The sequence below is a fragment of the Anser anser genome (genome assembly GCF_964211835.1).
Source record: "Anser anser genome assembly, chromosome: 3".
In the NCBI taxonomy this organism is placed as follows: Eukaryota; Metazoa; Chordata; class Aves; order Anseriformes; family Anatidae; genus Anser; species Anser anser.
This window is the reverse complement of record NC_139722.1, coordinates 16980553-17001839: the sequence shown is the minus strand read 5'-3', so window position 1 is coordinate 17001839 and position 21287 is coordinate 16980553. Positions and strand designations below refer to the sequence as shown.

Here is a 21287-nt window from a genome sequence, read left to right as displayed (position 1 = left end):
AGTTATAATAAATACAGGATTCCCCCAAAAAAATAAGACAGGCTTTTCTGAAAACACCATGTACACAAGATTGTTTCCCATTTCTTTCCCCTCTGGTGGTTAGAGTCCAGATTACATAGGCACGCCTTATCACTGAAAACAGACAATTAAATACGGGAACGGCTGTCAAGAGAATGGTCTATATTCTTGTGAAACCATTTCACCATTCTTCCACAAACAGGAAAATATTTAGCAAGAGGTGTGCAAACTGGGTACAGATGCAAGAGTGTGATTGAAAGGTGGATGTCATCTGCTGACAGCAGATCTAGACATACGGATTCAGCATGAAAAATATACCCTTTTTCCTCCAGACTGAGAATTTTCTTCCATTGGCCTAAAATGATTGTTACTTTTATTCTGAAATTTCAAATGGTTTCTATTCACACTTCCAATAGCAATCTATCATCTGCAGTCCCATATTTACAGTATTTCTCTGAAAAACTCCTGACCACAGCAAAAATATTCACCTGCTTGCTCACACAGACCAAAGCATTTGAGCCATTGGAAAATACAGCAGAGAACAAAACATTCAGCTGTTAAAGCCCACTCATCCAGCTAGCTTCTCTGTCCTTCTCTCTAAGAGCCTTGCAGAACTTCAGTTCAGTGGTATGAGAAACTCCCAAATCTGGGAAGTGGTCAGACTGCAGAGAAAGTACTTTCCAACTGCTTTGATGTATTCTGGTGCAACTCTACATTACTTCAAAAGCCCTGGAGACACACACTGCAGTAATATAAGGGATGAAATTTGTCCTGATATTTTTCACCACTAAAATCCTGCATAATCCTCATTTTGAAGACTTAAGTGAGACTTAAGCAGTACATAGCCTCGTACCAGGTCCTCTTTGTGTTGGCACAAATTTCACCCAGGCAAGACAATATTTGCTCAGGTGCAGTACCTTGGGTGAGAGTTAATCCCTTTCATTTCTGACACAATAGTTATTATGTACAATAACTAATAAAAGCCGCTCTCAAGATCGACAACCTACACATTTTCAATTTCCTCTCATGTACTCCTTAGCCTTTCATAAGCTCCTTTGATCCTGTATAGGTGTCAATCTTTGCATGCTTATAGGTCACAAGAAAGTTCATCTCATGTTAATAGCCCAGCCACCTTAGGATGCATTGATTTTAATCCATTTCCAAATTTAAATTTACCATCCTGTTTCAGACACTTCATTATTCTTGAAGATGCCAAGTCGCAGGGACTGTGATTTTGCTTGGACTCTGTATTAAAGAGGAAAACGTCAAGACAAATATGAAAGCTTCCTTCTTGCCTGGCCTGTTGGGGAGAGACATATGTATGTAAACTGCACCCTTCTTTATCAGTGGAAAACTTGGTTATTTCAGGCAGGATTTATTTGGGCTACTAAACCAGGAGCCCAAATTCATGAGACAGTGATCTTACATGAATAATCCAAAATACACAACAGCTCGAAATACAACTCCACCTCCAACACGTTCATGTGCTCAGGACACACTGGGAAATCTGCAGTGAGGAAGGACTCCACGTCTGGGGAAAGACAGAGGGGCTGCCAGAAGGAAGGGACCCTAGGAGAGCTCATGGTGCTGCTGATGGCTTCTCCTCATTTCTTCCCCTTTTTCTGTTTCTCCCCATTTGTTCTACTGGAGGAGTAAGATGTCCTGCATAGTTTTTCCCCCTTTTTTTCCCCCCACAAACCACCAGTACCAGACCAATGCTCCCAAAATTCTGCATTCTTTGCTTTTTCAGACAGGACCAGATGCTGCCAGAGACAGTGAGCAAGGCTAGAGGGACTGGACTTAATCTTTTCTGGGAAGGCAAACCTTATAGGATTGTTTGTTTTCATTCTGCTGTAAGACATTCCAGCTAGTGGGAAGTTTCAAGAACTTGTTCCAATGGCTTGTTTCTCCTGCTCTCTCCCATGACAAAATGAAATCAATATTTTTGGATTCTTCTCATTCCCTTAAAGACTCTCTCTTGCCTTCTCCTCCCCCCTCCCCCTTCCGAGGTCACACAAACTTTGCTTTGGACTCCAAACTATTAATTTTTCACATTACTCATTTTAGGTGTCTGAAAAGCTTCTTACTCATCAGCCCATAGAAGGAAGTGTTCCTTCCCCCCCCCCTCCCCCCCCCACTTTTTTTTTTAAAGACAAAGAGATATGTATCTCAGCAGCAGAAATGAAATTTCCTTCATGCCATCACAACAAGGTGTCTCGAAGCCCCATTTGCCATCCCCTGCTTGGCACGCACTTGTTGGCTCTGTTTTGTGCTCACTCAGAGCCCCATTTCTCTGGAAAAAGAGCCAAAAAAAAAAAAAAAAGTGCCAGTCAAGGAAATCCAGGGTGGCTTTTCCTGCAGGTGAAGTAACTGCGGGAAATGGTTGTGAAGCTGATTTCTCACCAAAAACTGGGTTGCTCATCACTGTCTTCTGGTAGCCACCAGCTTAAGCTTAAGCTAACTAGAGATTAAAAGCTCTGTAGCCCAGTGTTGGCCTCCAAAGCTCAGCAAGGATTCCTGTCAGCAATGGCTGGAGAAGAGATGAGCCTGTAACACAGGAAGTGGCTTGTGAAGCAAGAAGCAGCCTTCCTCATTTACCAACAGTTCCCTTTTCTGCTCGGCTCCTCTCCCGGACCCATTTGGACTAGCCAAGGAATATAACAGTGCAACCCTACCTGTCAGCAGGGAAGCGTGTTTGTGCATCTCATTCCTCTATCTCTACCAGAGCTTGGCTCTTGGATCTCCTCAGGCTCCTGATAACCTCCTGATGTTACCACAGCTGTTTGTTTAACATAAACCCATAAAATTCCTGTGGTTGCCACATCGCCCTTTTCTCCTGTCCACACCCAGGACCTCCTCATCTTCTTACATCCCATAAACAACTCCCTGCAGGGTCCACATTTACTGTGATAACTAACAAGTCCATTAAAACTTCAGCTCTGACACACATTTTATACAGCAGTCTTCAGTGCCCTGCTGTCAGGTAAGACTTTGCTGAGGCATTCAGACTTTACCAATAAAATAATATTTGTATTCTCACAATCATCTACTGAAATCTCCAAGAATGCCATAGCAATAGCTATGAAGTACTTTTAAGGAAATATATATATATATTTATATTTATATTTTTTAAGGATATATATATATATATTTTTTTTTTTTCCCCATAGAAACTTCAACAAGTTTAACTTTATGTAGACAGGGTGGAAAGCTTTTCACAAAGCCAAAAAAAAAAAAAAAAAAAAAAGAGCAGATATTGCTACAAAGCCAGTTTTGTCCAGCTCACCTATTCCTTTGGTTCGGAATGGATCAGATGCAAGTAGCGCCATAATCAAGTTTTTCTGGTTTGGACCCTGGGTGGACAGAATATAGCTGAAATCCAGATGAGCCACATTTTTTACATCAGGTAAGCCAACATCACATACAGGGCAAAACAAAGCAATTTGCAAATGTCTCTATCTAGGCTGCAGGTCTGAAAAATATGCTGAGCTGCTTGTGCTTGTTTGGAAACTCTCTTAAGTCAGCAAGAAGGTCTCTACTTTCTGCATTGCTTCATCCCTACCTGGGACAAGGTCCTGTGCAATTGTTTGTACAGCTGGATAGAGCATTCAGGATGTCTGTTTGAGATGCAAGTCCTAATTCCCCTCCTGTCGGTCACTTGAGAATGTATTTTCTGACAGGCTGTATTATACACAGTTTCTTCATTCAGTTTTCTCTGAAGCTGGGATTTTGATAAACGCGTAGGTCCATGATTACATGATGTGATAGTAAAAGATAAGGAAAATACTAGACAGTCTGTATTAAGAGTTTTTTAAGAGTTTTTCTTTTAATAAAACAAATATCAGGAAGTGTTTATTTGTACGTACCTTTCTGCAAGTCCTCAGCCTGTTTCCCAATCAAAGAAAATGTTGCTCACGCAGCAGCAATAAAGCTGTCATACTGCCTTCGGCTGTAACTCGCAATCTGTCCATAACCGATACTCCACTGAAAAGAAAAGGTGCAGGCCCTCAGTTGGGATGAATTGACTGGCAAGGGGCTGTGCTACTTTTCAGCTTATTTTTTTTTTTTGGCAAACGCATTTAAATCCTCCAATATGAACTTATGTCATTTTGTCAGGGTGCTTTACCCACAGAAGCTTCAGAAATTAATCATGCTTTCTCTGCAATCATGGAAACATCACTGAGTTAGCATGAAATTACTTTTCAATTTTTTCTCTCATTTTTTTTCCACCTTTTCCTACTCCCCACATATACCTGTCCTGGCTGAAAATACCACATCGTATTTTACGGAGGATTTTATCTGTGACAGTTAACAAGATTCTGCAAATTATTTTTTAAGACTGCTGCATCTTTGACATTTCTTAAATTGTTTTACAGACTTTGTTGCTGTTTGGTTACACTCACAGACACCTGTAAATTCAATATCTTCAGAGACAGTCTCCTGTTCCACACTTTCGCAAACTTCCAGATTTGTGATTCATTTTAGAAAAAAAATGGTCAGCAAAAAAAAAAGTTCCTTTTTTTTTTGGTTATGTTTCGCAGGAAAAATGTAAAACACTGATGAACAAGAACTGCAGAAGAAAATATTGGAGCAGGGAGCTGTGTTTATAAAAATTTTCTTGTCAGTTTAATGTATGTGAAATGAAAGATACACTATAAAGCCTGTTAATAAAAGATATTTCCAAGCTAAACGAAAGTCAACGGCAGTATTTTTGCTCAACTTTAAGCATTATTAGTTTCATAACTAATTCTCTCACAATTGCTAATATTTTGCCTTGATGAACTCTGTGCTGCCTCTTCATTATGAAAGTGCTGCAAGGTAATACAGCAGTTACATGACAATGCAAATAGGACCCATTCAATTTGCACAAAAAAAGGTTGCAAGGAGCAATTAGCACTTCATTAATATGATATAAAATGCTAATTTGCCATATATCCCAAGTGACTCAAAACTCCTTTCCATCCATATGTGCAAATAATAGTTAATATGATGCAGCGTGTGTGAATCAGGTTCATGGTGCATTAGCCGGAATCTCTGTGTCAGTTTTCTGTATAATAGCTATTAGTTAATATGAACAGTAGCTCATATTTAACCTATGACAGCAGTGTTAAATGATAAAAGGATCTGCTGGCAGCAATATCTCATAATTCCACCCCTGTAAAGTTCTCCCTTCCTTGCTATCCAGGATGAAGTATTGGGAACTGACTTCTAATCTAATTTATAAAGCAGATTGAAATGAAGTGCTGGTAGCACTCAGCTCGGCTGCTCAGCATTTTGAGAGGCAAGATCATTCCTGGTGACTTGCACAGCTCAGGCATTTGAGCACTCACTGGCAGCTTCTAACGATCAAAGTATTTGACTTAAATAATTGATTTATTTATACCAGTAAAGAAGCTCCAGGGGGTTGTGAATATTATGAGATATAATCACACCACTAGGGAATTAGAGACACTCAGATGTGCCTTGTGCCTGCTAATGCCCTGCGGGTGTGATTAGGATATCACACATCAAAGGAATTTGCTCTAAAATTTTTCATATAATAAATTAATAAAAGTAATTTATTTAAATAATTCCACTGATTTAACGGGACAGATCTGATGCGAGATGCTGTGTGCAATGAACTACAGTGATGGGGGTTGATGCAGGACAGAAGAGAAGCCCTGACCATCTCCAGTAACTACCTGTTGTGGTTTAACCCGGCTGGCAGCTAAACACCACACAGCCGTTCGCTCACCCTCCCCCCTCCCTCTCTGGGATGGGGGGAGAGAAACGGGAAAGTGAAGCCTGTGAGTTGAGATAAAGACGGTTTATTAAGACAGGAAAATAATAATAACAATAATAATAATAATAGTGATAATGGTAATAGTATTAACAATAATAATGTGTAAGAAAACAAGTGATGCACAATGCAATTGCTCACCACCCGCTGACCGATGCCCAGCCTATTCCCGAGCAGCCGGCCCCCCCACCCCGGCCAGCCACCCCTATATATTGTTTAGCATGACGTCAGATGGTATGGAATACCCCTTTGGCCAGTTTGGGTCAGCTGTCCTGGGTCTGTCCCCTCCCAGCTCCTGCTGCACCCCCAGCCTGCTCGCTGGCAGGACAGAGCAAGAAGCCGAAAAGTCCTTGGCCTGGTGTAAACACTGCTCTGCAACAATTAAAACATCAGCATGTTATCAGCGCTCTTCTCATCCTAATCCAAAACATAGCACCCTACCAGCTACTATGAGCTACTTAACTCTGTCCTGCCAGCGAGCAGGCTGGGGGTGCAGCAGGAGCTGGGAGGGGACAGACCCAGGACAGCTGACCCAAACTGGCCAAAGGGGTATTCCATACCATCTGACGTCATGCTAAACAATATAAAAACTCGCGACCCCTGGTTTACAAACCAGCACCAGCAGAGTCCTCTGGCTAGCAGCCCCAGATGAGGTGTTAGCATCACCTCAAAGCTTACTGCCTGTGATGAGCATTCCCAGAGATTTTAGCCAACCTGCATTGTTTGAGATGGAGTAAATGGTGCTCCTTCAGTGAATCCTTTGCAGAAGAGAAACGTTGATTACCAGTGACACAGAAGGCAGTACAGCATGCTGGCACAGGCAAGCTCAGCGAGAGCTGAAACACCTCGTGGACAACCCAGTCTCCTCTGACCAGGTTTTTTGTTCAGGTTTTAAAGAAGAAAAACTGCCTTACTGGTTTATATGGTGTGGCCATCATAGACTACAAGTGTTTTACAGTCCTTAACGCGCTTTCACCCCAGCATACAAAAACAATACAGAAATGTCCTTATTTCAATTGTATTCATAAGAAATTGAGTCACACAAGAGACCAACTAACTTGCTCAAGGGCACACAGTCTGTGGCAAACCAGGGGATTAAGTTTGTACTGAGTTTGTGTAGTTTGCTTCTATTCCAAAAGTACATGGGCTTTTCCACAAGGACATTACAGAGTACATTACAGCAACAGGCAATTAACATCATGTTATCTTTAACCTCGTCTCCTGCAAGGGAAGTATAAAGACGTTTCAATTCCAGAGGTACAATTCTTTCCTATATCCAGGACTCACAGGGAAGCAATAAGGGCAATGATAGGAAACACAAAGGCAGCCTTTCAGCAAAAGGATGTGCTTAACCCCTGTGGTTCCTCTTTGGTATGAAGACAGAAAGCAGTATGTGGGGACATGTTGTGCCTTGGACAAACTAGTACTCCAGGTGAAAAACATGACGGCTATTCCTGGGTTGCAGAAAGAATGAGTAAATAAGACTTATTGAAACCACATCTCTACTCCCCTGGGGTCAGACATAGTCTGTCTTCAATGCCCTCCAAAGACGTTGCAAGAGAACTCCAAATCAGCAACGCTGTTTAAACAAGTCGTGCAAGTTGTAAGTAAAGAAATCAACAACAGTTATAAATTTATCCAAAAGCACCGTCTCTGTGGCTAAAATTAGAAGGGGAGGGGCTTCAATTGATTTGTTCATGCCTATGGGCAAAAGCCTGAGGCTGCGTTCAACTATTCCACACTTAAGTGCCATTCCCATCCTTGTGTATCTGTTCTGATTATGGCACAAGAAGCATTGTGCATGCCTGCTGGGCCCATTATCAGCCTAAGTCACAGGAAGAGGTACCCAGAGACATATCACAAATCAGATATCCATCATATCATATGTGTTTTTGTTGCAAGGGTCTGAAGTCAGCTACCCCAAATGCATCCAAAATTCAGTCTCTCTCACTCAGCAAGTTCAAAAGAAACCTCTCCAGTCTTGGAATTTCAGGATTTAAACTGAGTCTGGAGTCATGCAGTCCACTACCAATTAGCCTGACAGTGTTACACATAGCATGCTGTGTTGAAAACAAATGTACGCATTTCTCTCTGTTTAGAACCTCTTTTTTTCTATACATCATTTTTCCTACATGTACATAATAAATACAGTCAGCCCTACTAATGCAGATTTACTGGGGACTTTTTTCTTCCCCCATCTTGGGCATTCACTCAATGGGATGCAACATAGGCTCTGTGAGAGTGCAGCCCCCACATTTAATAAGGCTGGTTCTGCCCATATTGTCTTGTAACGTGACATCTATTTGCCTTGTATTAATTATGTCACTGTGATTTCTGGGTTAACCCATCCTGATTTAGCTTTGTAGAATCAAAATGAATACAGTTACTGTAAAGAACCAGAAGAACTCAGAAATAGTATTCATATACGGGCCCATCTTTAAATAGAAGGATAAAATTCAGGAAATCACTGACATAACTATGATCATTTGAGACAGTCATGTCACCAACTCTGATCCCAATTTCAAATTCTTCTTGTTTTCTGTGACTGCCAACTTGAGCTTCAACAGCCACCTGATCTGAGGGAGTCTGATGCTGACGGGGTAATCTCAGACGTGATGCCAGACTGGATTATAACACGGTTCAGTAATTCTGATCCTAATGCTATCTCAACATGCATCCCACAGCATGGATGCCTGTTAGTTAAAACTTCAAATACAAGGAGTCTATCCTTGAAGCACACCATCAAGTTCACAAGCATCCAGTGAAGATCAAGGACTATTAACAACATCAGGTCTTAGAACAGAGGGGTTGGTTTGATTGTTTGTTTTTTTTTTTTTTAACAGCATGTGCTTTGTTATCTCTATCAGCTGTGGCCCGTGTGTTACTCTCAAGGTTAACAACAGCTACAACACCTTGAGCAAACCAACTTCTTAGGAACCCAGAGAAGTGAATCACAGAGAGACCAGAAAGCGCAGACTTCGATGTCTCAGCAATTAAATTACTTATTCTTGATTGGAGACAAAACTTGAATGTCAAGGAACATAACAGTATTAAAAGATGATGCTTATAAATATGCTAGAATATTCCACGATTATTTTTAAGTACAAATATTATTTATTTCTATACATGGAGGTCTATAAGGGACTATGAAATTCTCTTTATTTGCATGCAGTGGTGCCCTTGGGTTTAGCTAAAATGAAGGGTAGCTAGAATTTCTCAAACCTCAACCCCAACAGAGCAATGAGGAGCATGGAGGGACCTTGTATCTACTATTAGTGTAACAACAGCATGCCAACTGGCAAACCATGGCCAAGCTCAGAGGAAGGAACCTGCATGCCAACACAGGCATGTGAATCACAGGACAAAGGTGACTAAAGAGTAGCTTTTGTGAGCAGGATCTGGCCTTGCAAGCTTGGCCATAGCAAACCAGGCATGGTAGTGACTAACGCATGGTTCTGATGAGCCAAACCACAGAGACAGCCCAGGAACCAGTAGGAATGTCAAGGCTTGGGGTGATAGTGGCTCATTTTCCCAAGGATACAGAAGTGTGATATTTGCATAAACTGAATCTCTGACTTGCCTCCATCTTCATCCTCCATTGCAGTAATTCAGTCTGAAGGTAACAGATGCATGAATCACCAGGTCAACTCACACCCAAGTGAAAGACGCCAAGTAAAATCTAGGGTTGGAAAGGAGGCTTTTCAGGGCACATGAAGCCAACAGTAAACCCAGCAAGGCCAGGGGTCTTTAGAGGTGAGAGGCAGGGGGGCAGATCTCCACTGATGAGTGGCTTCCCCTTCTCCAGAAAGCCACCCGCCTTGCAGCCTCTCACACCACCTGAATTCAGTTGGAAGCTACTCTCCCTCATTCCAGTGCTGGTGTCCCCAGCATTGTGAAATCTTAGTGCTGGCAGTGTTTGCAGCTGTAGGAAATAAGATATAAACTCTAGTGTCATCAGTACACTGCTGGCAATGGAGCCTGGTAACCCTATCACTTGTTAGGGCCTGAAGGAACAAAAAAAAAAAAAAAACAGTTAAATAAACCACAGATGTGGTGATTAGCAGCAGACCTGCCTGCTCATTCTGCCTGGAAAGGAAATTCCCTCCTTTTGAGCTGGCTGTTAATGTGCCACTCTCCTCCAAAAAATGTGTGACATAAGACGGCATTGTCCTCCTGAACCAGCCAGGCTCCTCAGCAAAAGTTTCAAATTTGGGACTTCAGTTAGATGATTAAATCCACACTTACTCACACAAAAAAGGGTGCTTAGGGGCTTTGAGAGTTCAGATGTATGAAAGAGATTAGTGCCAACATGAGGCACAGCAGTTTGAAAGTGCCACTCCAGGTACTGATCTCCTGGTCTGGCCACCCCATAGTCATGGAGGGGGATACCCTACCTTGCATGGCTGCTTACTCTATATTCTTCCTCCACACCTTGTGGGCCACGTGGACCTTCTTTTTGAGAAGAAGTTCTGTGAATCAAATGAAAAAAAGTGTTAACTGCAGGGCCCAATTCAGTCCGTGGTGTACGCTTGTAGAGATATAGCCAATACCATCCTGGGAGGATCTCAGTGACACATTTCTACATGAAGTAGAAAGAATAACACTTATCTTTTTAGAACTTCATATTGCGCCTGATAAAATCAGTAGGAAATTTGTCTTTGGTTTCAAAGGGAGTAGAAGCTGTACTATAAATTTTAAATAGAGTTTGCAAGGTATTTTTTTTAATCTTGCCTTCTTCCAGAAAGTTACAAAATGAGAACAGCTTCTTTGCAACTGATGAAAACAAATGTAGAACTCATTACTGCTTAACACCCATTGTACATGACAGAAGCACTGTGTTTTTTTAAAGTGCTCTCCCTGTTTGATGAAGAGCTGCAATGATTTTAAGTAAAATGTTTAAATCTAACTCCTCATTACTTGAAGCCCCTCACCCCCCTGCTAGCCTGACAGGCTTGGAGGCTGTGAAAGGAGGAATGTAATGAGTATACATTAATGTTATATGCTTTCCACAGTTCTTGTTCTGGTGTGACCAGATTTATGTACAGAGTAGCTTGAATGTAATCCATCAAGATTATACATAGCATTGGTTTCAACATTTCTGCAGGTAGCACAGACTCCAAACTCTCTTAGCTGCGGTTGTATGAAAGGAACTGAGATGTGGTGACACAATGTTCATTTGTTTTGGTGGCAAGACTCAATTAAAACAACATAACGGGGTTTAAAAAAATACTAATCTGTGAAAAAATGTGAAAGTGAGTTAAGTAAAACCTTCAAATATTCCCTTGTTCAGGACAAGCTGTGTGGGCTGACAGCTGCTCCCAGGGGAGCAAGAGGTCTTAGAAAAAGCCCTGCTGCAAAAGGACTGGCTGTTAAGGCAAATCCCCACCAGTTGGAGCCCTGAGGAGGGTGAAGCCCAGCTATTGATGCCCAAACACAGAGAAGACATTGTAAAGGAAACATGGGGGATGAGAATGGCAGTGGAGGAAACAAAATAAGGACTGCGTCCCACACAGGGGGACAACAAACTTGGGAAAGAAAGAAACCACTTTTTCGCTCGACAGTTTTCAGGAAGAAAGACATGTCCCGTGGTGTTCAAAACACCACCTGGGCAATTAGGGTCACCCCATGCTACCTCTGCTTGAGGCATGGAGGAGGACAAGACTGTGGATTCTTAAAAAGAAAACATAAGTACAAGGAGGCTTCTTTGCAAGGAAGAATCATTTCAGTTGCTGCCATCATTGATGGACACACACAAAAAGTGACCGGAGTATTTCTAACTTTCCATTTTTATCACAAGTTTTGCAATAGCCAAGGTTGTTCCCAGAACCCCAGGATCCTAGGGCCTTGTCAGCAGAGCTCTCATTTTCCAAAAAGGACTGAAGTCCAACCAAGTCATGTTTTAAAGTCTTTTCTTTTCACACACAAGCTATAATCACAGATGTTCCACAAACTGTTAGAAATAAGTTTTAGAAAGTCTCAGGCAGGGGCGGGCAAGGGAAATGAAGAAGGGACACATAAGGAGCCTTGGCTCTGTAGAGCTCAGAGTAGCTTCACAGAGCTAGAATTGCTGTAGAGAAAAAAAGCTCTCATTGTTATTATACATTGTCCAGAGCCACAAAAGGATTGAAATTGAAGGCAATAATCATAATAATTTACATTAGAGAGTGCCTTTCTTTGAGGAACTTATAGGTAATTTTACACACCTGCAACTCTCATATGCCATTACACCTCTCTATGTTGTCACCTCTCTATGTTGTTACTCTTATAGTTGTTTCATGGCACAGCATATAGAAGCCCTGAAAGTTAAAATGCCACGACCAAGGACACAAAGTCACAGCAGCTACCAGGACCACAGAAGTCCTCCTCCCAGACCATTCACCAAATAGATCTGTATAGTCAATGCTGTTAAGTGATATGAATACAACTACAAATGAAAAACAAAAACATTGAAGGAAGATTAAACACTAAAGGAAGACAAGGAGTTTCCTCATTTAGCACTGCAATGTTCTAAGTCTCTGGTATACTGTTCCTAAGTTCTTCTAATACATGAGTCGCAGAAGAGCAGGACAAATTGCTGGAGTCCTCCACATGAAAGAATATTTCCCATGTGTGAAGTTGGATTTATTTTCCCAGAATTTTATTCCCCCAGAACCTCTTTCCATGAAATAAATACACTCAGGGAGAGGAATCTATTTGCAACCTTCATCCTTCACAGTGAATTGCCTATGATAAAGGTTGTTCCTACAAAGTAGGTAGGGTATTCAGCTGTGGAAGTATAATTAAAAGACATCTGTACAGTTCTTGGAGTCCTCAAAGAGAAGATGTGGCTAGCAAGACCTGGGACAGCCCATTAGCAGCCTGGTTTTCTCATGACGAACTTTCATGTACACCCCGTGGCAGTTTCCATTAAGAGCAGTGTTGCATTTGTTTAAATTTGCATTAAGAACAGCAATGCTTTATTTCCTAGAAGACAAAATCATCCCAGCAATTACTTTACAAGACAAGCATCTCTGCTTTCATTTAATAATAAATAAATAAAAGGAGCTGTGTAGCTCTGGTGTGCACAGAGAGCTGCAGGAACCACTTGGAGCTGGCCACACTGAACCTACCCCAGGAGGGCTGAGGAAACTCACAGCCCTCAATGCTAGCACAATGCTAGCATTCAGTGCTAGCACAAAGCCAACAGGGCACTTGCAGGAAGATGACAACAGGACAGACCCATGACCCTACAAGCCCTGCCTTGATCCTCTGCTGGCCTCCAGGGAGTCTGTGAGAAGGGTGTGCATGCCTGACAAGCATTGCTCCTTACCTTTCACGCTTTTTACAGCTCCTGCCTGGGCAAAGTAATGCTGAGGTTCATCTTTCTGTGCACAGTTAAACAGAATAAAGTGGTAGGTTTAGCATCAATAATGGCTAATACAGCTCACCCTCAAATGCTCCACCCCTTTCACTTTGCCTCACAGGTCTAAGTGTCCCAAACATGACATATCCCTAGCACATACAACAGGCCTCTAGCTTGAGACACCAAGATAAAGATGGGAAAGGGGTGTAGCCCCTGCTGCTTTAACATACTCAAAGTTTCTCTTGGACCCCTGTCTCCTGTGTTGGTACATCCATGCTCACAGCAACAAACAGTGAACTGTCCAGCTGAGGTGACATTAGGTTGGCCCTTGGTTGGACTTGATGATCTTAAAGGCCTTTTCCAACCTAAATGACTATTATAGAATGAAAATTATGAATTAGCAATGTGGTGCTGCTGTGTAGGAACTCCAGCCCTAGGCCCCAAAGCACCAAGGACAATCTGAACTGCAATATGTGGGGCAGAACAGATCTGTTTCTGGACTTATTACAGATCATGCCTTGTAGAGGCAACATACGTTTGCGCCACAAATGGTTGTGCTTCTATCGAACAAATCACAAGGAAAGATACAGCAGTGTTTATTTTTTCAAAAGCCTCACACAACAAACTAACACTGTTTCCAAATAACTACCCTAGCTGGCCACACAGCAGCAAGCACCTATGTTGTTGCAATTAAAAAGAACAGTGTTTTAATACAGGAATAGTTTGCAAATCACAAATTCTCTTTTCCCAGGTCCTAGTTGTTACTTTATTATCACCACCATCTTTAAATCCCAGAGAAGGAGCTAGGGATTTAAAACAGATTATCAACATTATAGCAACATTTATGGAACTTGGATCTAAGCAGAGAAGTTGTAAGAGGGAAGATTTTGGAGGAATTACTGGAAAGTTGGTCTGTGTGTACTGCTGGAATGCTTAATGCTTCTCCAGCTAAGTTTCGGTTTGGTTTTACAAGCATGGCATCCTTTGCACATTAGCACACGGTATGTGAAACTTCACCCTGCTTTCCCAAAATAACAGCTCTAAATGAGTTTCATGGTCGATGTCCTGCTGATCAAACATGGGTTTATGAGCAATACAAAGAATCAATAGGATGCTTGCACTCCATGCATCAGCCCAAGTACAAACACACTGTAGAATGCCTGCCTCATGCCCACACAAGCATTATTTGCTGGCTAATGAGCAAGGAGACACAAATACAGTCATACCACAGCTCATGAGTAAGTTGAGCTGAAGTAGTAGCATACAATGGTGGAGAAACTAGAAAGGAAGTGGAAGGGAAAATATGGTAGCATGTCTTCTGCACTCTCCCTTCTTCCACTAAATTCATGCAAGGTCCTCCACAAGCCAGCAGTAAGCTTAGGATCCACCTGAGGGCATCATCTTGACACAGCAACACACATCAAGTTCACATGCAGCACTGAAACCCTTAGAAGGGAATATTAATACTTATCCTTCATACTTTAAGACTCCTGCTAACAGGGCACAGGAGTTAGCTGGAGCAACACAGCTCATGAGATGCTAATCTCTGATATAACTGGAACTTCAAGAGCACTAAGAATAAATTTCTCCAGCAAGACAGATCACATTATGTCTTATAGAAGTATGGAAAGGCAGCCAACATACTGTGATCCCCATTCCTACTATATGATCAAACACATCCTACTCTTTTATTCAAAATATCTCTATTTTGTTGTGTGACAAGAAACACACACAACCAGAGAAGGAACTGAAATGACAAGAAAGTCACCTCAGCCCATGACTGGGTTGGAGGCGTGTGTCCATCGCACAGCTGAGAGTGATCCTAATATGTGAGTAGAGCAGAAGCGTCCCAAACATATGGCTCCAAGTTCGTGAGCTCTCACATCACAGAGTCCAACATTCTGTCATCATACAAGAGAAGCTATCACATGTGACAATTGGACAAGAAGGAGCGTCCCACCAAAAAAAAAAAAATGGGCAGCCTCCAAATCACTCCCTGCCTACAGCTCCAGGTACTTTGAGGCAGCAGGTCTTGAGCTGGATGAGTTATTGCCAGGTCTGGATATAACTTGTAAGACCTTAAATTGTGCAAACCTACTACAGAGGCAAAAAGGAGGGGAAGTATTGCATATATTGCATAGTTTCTAAGCTCTTCCCCACCCAAAGAAGCTCAGTAAGGTGAACAGCTGCATTGCTAGCAATTTTTTTCCTTCAACATCTATTTCCCAGGAGGCAGGGACCAGGCCTAGTTAAAATAATCAGGTCCCAGATCATAACATCTTGCCCTCCTTTCTGCACCAGGAGTACCATTATGCTGGTATGCATTGCTCAGCCTCTCACTATCACACATACAATTAAGTTCAGCTTCTAAAAGCCCTACCTGTAATTGGAGCCAGCTGCAACCTTTCTGACACATACTAATTGCCAGTAATGATTTAAGTGCAGTAAATTCACATGCTGCAATTGTTTTAAATAAGGGAATCTCTCATAGCTTTTCCCTGAGAAAAATCTGTTAATCTTTGCTGCTGACTTATCAAATCCTCGAGTCACCTGTTTGCCATCATTTTCATGAGCTGATAACGTGTTTATTAGAGCCATAATATGCAGGTGGAAGCGTAAAGGTCTCATTTGGTGGAGTATGAATTCTGTCTAATATATCTGCATGGAAAAACTTGGTTTTACCATTCAGCTGTGCCTCTGCAAAGAATAAAATCCAAAATAGTATCTTTTATTCTTTTCAAATAGAGAATTAGCTTTTCTAAGCTCAGTATATATCTCAAAATACCTTTTGGATGAGTGTGACAGATTGTTTTTTGTTAAGCCCAAGATATCACTTCCTACGGTGAATGCATGCAGCCCTAGATAATTTCAGCTTAATTGTATTCCCCTTTTAATTACATATGTATGTGTGTATATATATATATATAAAAGCAAGTTCTACAAGGAAATATATGCCATGTTGATTCTACGAGGCTGGCTTAAGAGTTCTTCCCACAAACTATTTTAATTTCCTACAGAAGATACCTGAGATATTGCAGACAATACATTTTGGGCAAAACTAACCTAGTATCTCCCTGAAATATTCAATCCCATTTCTGAGTAGTGGAAGATTTTTTCTTCTGGGTGGAAGATTTTGTTGTTGTTGTGGTGAGTTTTTGTTTTTTTGGGGAGAGGAGGAGGAGGGAGGGGTGTTTCTTTAATTTTTAAGGCATGCTAGTAAAATTACAGCAGTTTGAAAATGAATGCACAAGGTTTGTCGGTCTACTTTTTCCACCAGTAAGCTACTTAGAGTGGACAATCACATAGCAAATGGGTTCTGCTGCAGCTGAGTTCACTGGCTCTTCAACTGGTTTATCTGTGTGACTACATGACCTCAGCTCCTAGGGGAATGCATATGAAAAACTAGCCTTAAATGAATGTTGTCATGTCTAAGACCGGGAGAATAAATACACTGTTCCAAAATAAAAAGGATGCCAGTTGCATTACAGTAAGGGGTCATTCTATTGCTTACGAGTATAGTGAAGGAAACAACTCTCTAATTTTTAATCAGAATATTGAAGTTATCATCTTCCCATTTCAGGATGTATATCAATAAGACTTACAATTTGCCACTGCCATCACTGACTCCATGGTTTCCTTTTTTGTTTTAGAAATATCTTTAATTCTTGTCTGTGTTAATAGGTGAGGGCATGGATAGACAGAACCTACAGCAAACCATGAACAACCAAATACAGTTTGGGGCCTACCCCAGGTGTCTACTATCTCCAGACACATGTTCAAAACCTTTGCCTGTGAGGCTTCAGGAGCCTCCTGCAACTATCACAGGGCATTAACAGCAGGGGAAATGTATGAGCCAGAATGTGAAGCAAGGGTACTCAGCCACGTATCTTCAGTTATATGAAAGAGAAGAGAAATAAGTACTAAAAGAGAAGTACTGACCAGCCACTCAAAGAATCAAGGCACCTTTTCCTTGTGAAATAATGAGCTTGAATCTGAAGAGAAAGAATATACAAAAAAAAGAAAAGAATATTAAAAAAAAAAAAGATGCCAAGTGAAAGCCCAGATTATGACTGGGAGAGCCAAGCTTTCCAACTGCAAGAAGAATTTCATCTGAGTTAGGACTCCTTGATTTGGCTCCTGAGAATGTAAAGTAGAGGCCTAATTCTAGGACAGTATGTGGTTTACTATAAAACAAATCTAGCATATAATAATTTCCTTCCACAATTCCCATGACTTGTGGCATGGGCCCAAAACCTCTTCCATGATTCACGTCCAAACCTCCCAGGAGAGCTCTGATGGCCAAATTGTTAGTTTTAGTGCATGAGTAGTTTGGGTGAAATGACAAATGCTAACACTCAGTCACATTGTGGAGAAGAGATGACCACAGTTATGGGCAGACAGCAGAACTCCACTGATGGTTTATTATTAGTATCTTGAATATGCGTAACAACCCCCCCCCCCCCCTTTTTTTTTTTTTAAGGTAAATAACATTTTCCTACCTAACTGCCCACTCCTCGGGGACAATTTGTTAGTCATTCCACAGCACAGGCCAATTCCTCTTTTCCAGAGAGGAGGACAGAACGTCTCAGCAGATCAAATAATCAAATGCACTGACATTCTGAGGTGCCTTAAAATTCTTAAAGTCTGCTTCTATGCCCAATAATCTCCTGAATCTGCATTTTATACAAACTCTGAGCCAGTGCTGACCATGCCCAGACTAACACCTCCTGGAATAGCTTTCCCTACCACTGAAAACCTTGCCAGAGTAAATAATGTACCAGTTTGCTGATGCAGTCTATTCCAGAACTCCTCCTAGCTTTAACCTTTCCAAATAGTCTCTGAATCTGAAAATACAGCTAATCTGTGGCTTCAGCTAGTCAATTTATTCATTCCAAATTTCATGTTTGTTGTTAATTATCCCCTTTTTCTTCCTGTTTGCAGATTAATCATGGATCAATCCATCAAATCATGCACAGAAACAAGTCCCAGCCTCATGGTCTCTGTTCACTACTCACTGATAAGTTATACCACGCTTTTTTCCTCCTTCTCCCAGTCTAGATAGCCAGAATTCTTGAACTGAAGAGAATACTGACAAATATTAAATAATACATGTACCTATGGCACAACTTTGCAGGAAAAAAAAAGGCGTTTGTGAGCATTTTTGTAAGCACAAAATTTGTCAGTATTCTGGATTCACCAATTTTCTAAAAACACCTCCTTAGATATCCCACTATTAGTGAGCAAAATATTAGAGAAAAAAAATGATGAAGAAGCTCGTGGAAAAAACTTTTCAACATTTGACTATTAAAACAATCACTGGAAAGCCTGCATTATGAAGTTAGCTCTATCTAACCACCTCACCTAAAACTTGTGGCAGTTAAAGATAAGTTGACAGTGGCAAGCAGAAAGGCAGAGGTAAGCCTCAAAGGACCAGCAACAACCTCCCCCCCCCTTTTTTTTTTTTAATTTCGTAGCAGTTCCTGCTTCACATGTGGTGTCCCACACACCCAGTGGACCACAAGCTCTGAGTGGGAGCAGCAAGCCAGCTATTCCTGTTTTTGAAGCAGAAGTGAGGGCGGAGAAGAAGGAGAGGACCATGGTGACCACTGAAGAAGTAGAACGTGAAGAGCAAGATTTCCTGATTGAGGTTAGAAGAAAACATGACTGAAGAAAGTACTAGTCTCCTAACATACTTTCTGACACCTCCCAAAGATATCTAAGCAGCACTGGACTTATCAGATAGAGGTACTGAGAAATGGAAGTGAGCCAGAGGCCCGTCATGTGAGGACAGGGGATAGGCAACACTAAAAGCTCAAGCTTACAGAGCAACATAAAATATATGGTGCCTATTTCCCATGCAGCCCCTTAAGCATGGAAAGAGTAGGGTAATACTGTGTGAGACAAAGATGGGCCTGAAACCCTGCGTGTTAAACAGTCAAGGGCATGATGGAAAGGAGTTGCTTACAGCCATTGCAAATCCAGTAATGCTAGTAAAAAATAAGAGTTCAGGCCAGGCCAAGGCACTCTGGCTTGCCAAACTTGGAAGTGGCTTCATTCATACCTAAGCATCCTCTCACCCTCCTATCTGATGGGCTCTTAATACAGTTCCCCCATCTCCCACGTGTGAATAGACAGTTGTAAAGTTATGTTCTTACTTGCTGTAGAATACCAGAGCTGTAATAACAGTGAAAAGGCTGGGAAGAATTCAGGAAAAGAATCAAGTATTTAAGAAAAATGCCTGGTTAACTATCATTAATAAAAACCTCTTCACAGAGCGGCAAGTTTCTGTTTGTTATTTATCATCCGAACTTCTCTTGAAAACAACCACTAGCCCCCCGAGGACTTTTCCAACAGTCACAGAAGATGTCTAATGAGGCAACATTTAAGAGACCTAATTATGAGAAAAAATAAACCTTGATAACCATCTTATCCCACATACAGCTCAAATATGACTCAAAGTTTATTTTAATAATCCTCATAGGTGAATGCAGCACAGTCCAAGCTGCAGTGAACTGATGCAGCTACTGAGAGATCGTGAAGAGGAGCTGGAAACTCACCCACGGCAGGACACCAGACCAAGCGGAGGTTAAAAATCAGAGACATGTTATGGAGGACTGAAAGCAGCAGCCTTGAGAAAGCAGGGCTTTGCCTTGCAAACTAATATCATTATATCAATTTTGGCCACTTTGCTCTGATCACCTGTGTCAACAAGGCATTTCCTCTGTTCTGTACCTTGAGCCACGTTGCTGCACCTGCCCTTGAGGGAGGAGTTATTGGATTAACCCAGCTTCCTCTTATCTGTGTTTACTCACCAAAACTACTCTGCAGAGAAAACTCCCTGAATCAGTCCCAGAGCTGCAGTTTCACTCATATGCAAAAACCCAGATGTAGCATTAAACATGCAGAACTAAAAAAAAAAAAAAAAAAAAAAAAATGACCTCATTGTGAGTAACCACCACAAGCCAAGCTGGGTGAAGTCACTGGGGATTTTTCTTTCCAGCACGCCCACACCACTGGGACTCTTTCTGAGGGACAGACACCTGCAGTGCTGCTGGGCACGGCCAAACCTTTCCTCTTCACTTTCCCTGAACTGGGGGAGAAGAAAGTGGGCAGCCAAGAGAACAGATGAGGAAACAGGTTCAGACATGTTGCTTTTGCTACCTGCACTGGGCCAAAAGCAAAGAAAGAAAGAAAGAAGAAAAAAAAAAAGAAAAAAAAAAAAAAAGGAAGATGATGATGATGGGAGTCATGAGGAATTTTGCTTAACACCACTGCTGGCTCTGCTCCAAACTCATGACCCTTACAGCATGTCACTGAAGGATTGCTAGGCAAGCTGCTGGAGTCACTGAAGCAAGAGAGAGAAGTCCCCAGATTTCTTACTGTGTGTAATTTTGTATAGCGTGAGCTAACCATAAAACCCCCGAGATACCTCTTGGTTTTAATCTTAAAATGGGCTTAACAAAGACACAGAGGACCAGGAAGGGAGAAGAAAAAATAAAGGGGTGGGGGTGGGGAATCACACAGCCTTTAGCTTTAAAGCTAAAGTTCTGATATCAAAGATAACAGGCTTCAGCAACATTTTGTTACATGAAGCAGTCATTCAATCCAGACCTGGGAATAAAATCTCAGGACTGACTGCCCAATTGCTGAGACAGAGTGAGACACAGTTCATAATGAGTCTTCCCACAGAACAATCGGCTTCTTCAAGGTGAACAGAGATCCTAACCAAAGGACAAACAGGAAACTGTTAATGACAATCTTAAAAGGTTAGATAAGAAAACAGGTGCCAAAGTGCCTTATATTTATCTACTTGGCTTTCACCTGCAGATACTTGTCACCACTTAGTGCCTCCTGTGCGGACCTCCACTGACCCACCATATTACTTGCAGAAGCCTTCACTTAAGTCATTTTTGTTCAAGAAGTGTAAATTCATATCTGCTTGTGAAAAATCTGAGAGTGTTCTTAAAGGCAAATGAGTTTGCATTTCTCTCATCTGTGAATGGTGTTTTGCCTTTGTAGAGGCCATTCTCTAATAATATAAGCCTGTATTTGTGTCAAAAATGGTGATTTGGATCTTAAACCCAGGAATCCAAAAGGTTTCATTCAATACATCTATTGAACTTTTAGCATACTGATTTCTTGGGGCAG

The 21287-nt window shown here is 41.5% G+C and overlaps 1 protein-coding gene and 1 long non-coding RNA gene across 2 annotated transcripts in view; one reads left to right on the top strand and one right to left on the bottom strand.

The window, feature by feature from the left end:
• LOC310896236 (uncharacterized protein) overlaps positions 1 to 21287 on the bottom strand; it is a 177600-nt gene that overhangs the window by 37050 nt on the left and 119263 nt on the right. Inside the window, exons 5-8 of the mRNA XM_083828285.1 lie at positions 10192 to 10266; positions 9378 to 9476; positions 3581 to 4002; positions 3305 to 3371 (exon numbers count right to left, since the gene is read on the bottom strand). The gene's annotated coding sequence lies outside the window, so the exon portion shown is untranslated. The remainder of the gene's footprint in view (positions 1 to 3304; positions 3372 to 3580; positions 4003 to 9377; positions 9477 to 10191; positions 10267 to 21287) is intronic.
• On the top strand, positions 14812 to 19658 carry LOC310895939. The gene is made up of 3 exons (XR_014581058.1): positions 14812 to 16286; positions 18081 to 18135; positions 18614 to 19658. It is a non-coding gene; the product is annotated as an uncharacterized lncRNA (long non-coding RNA).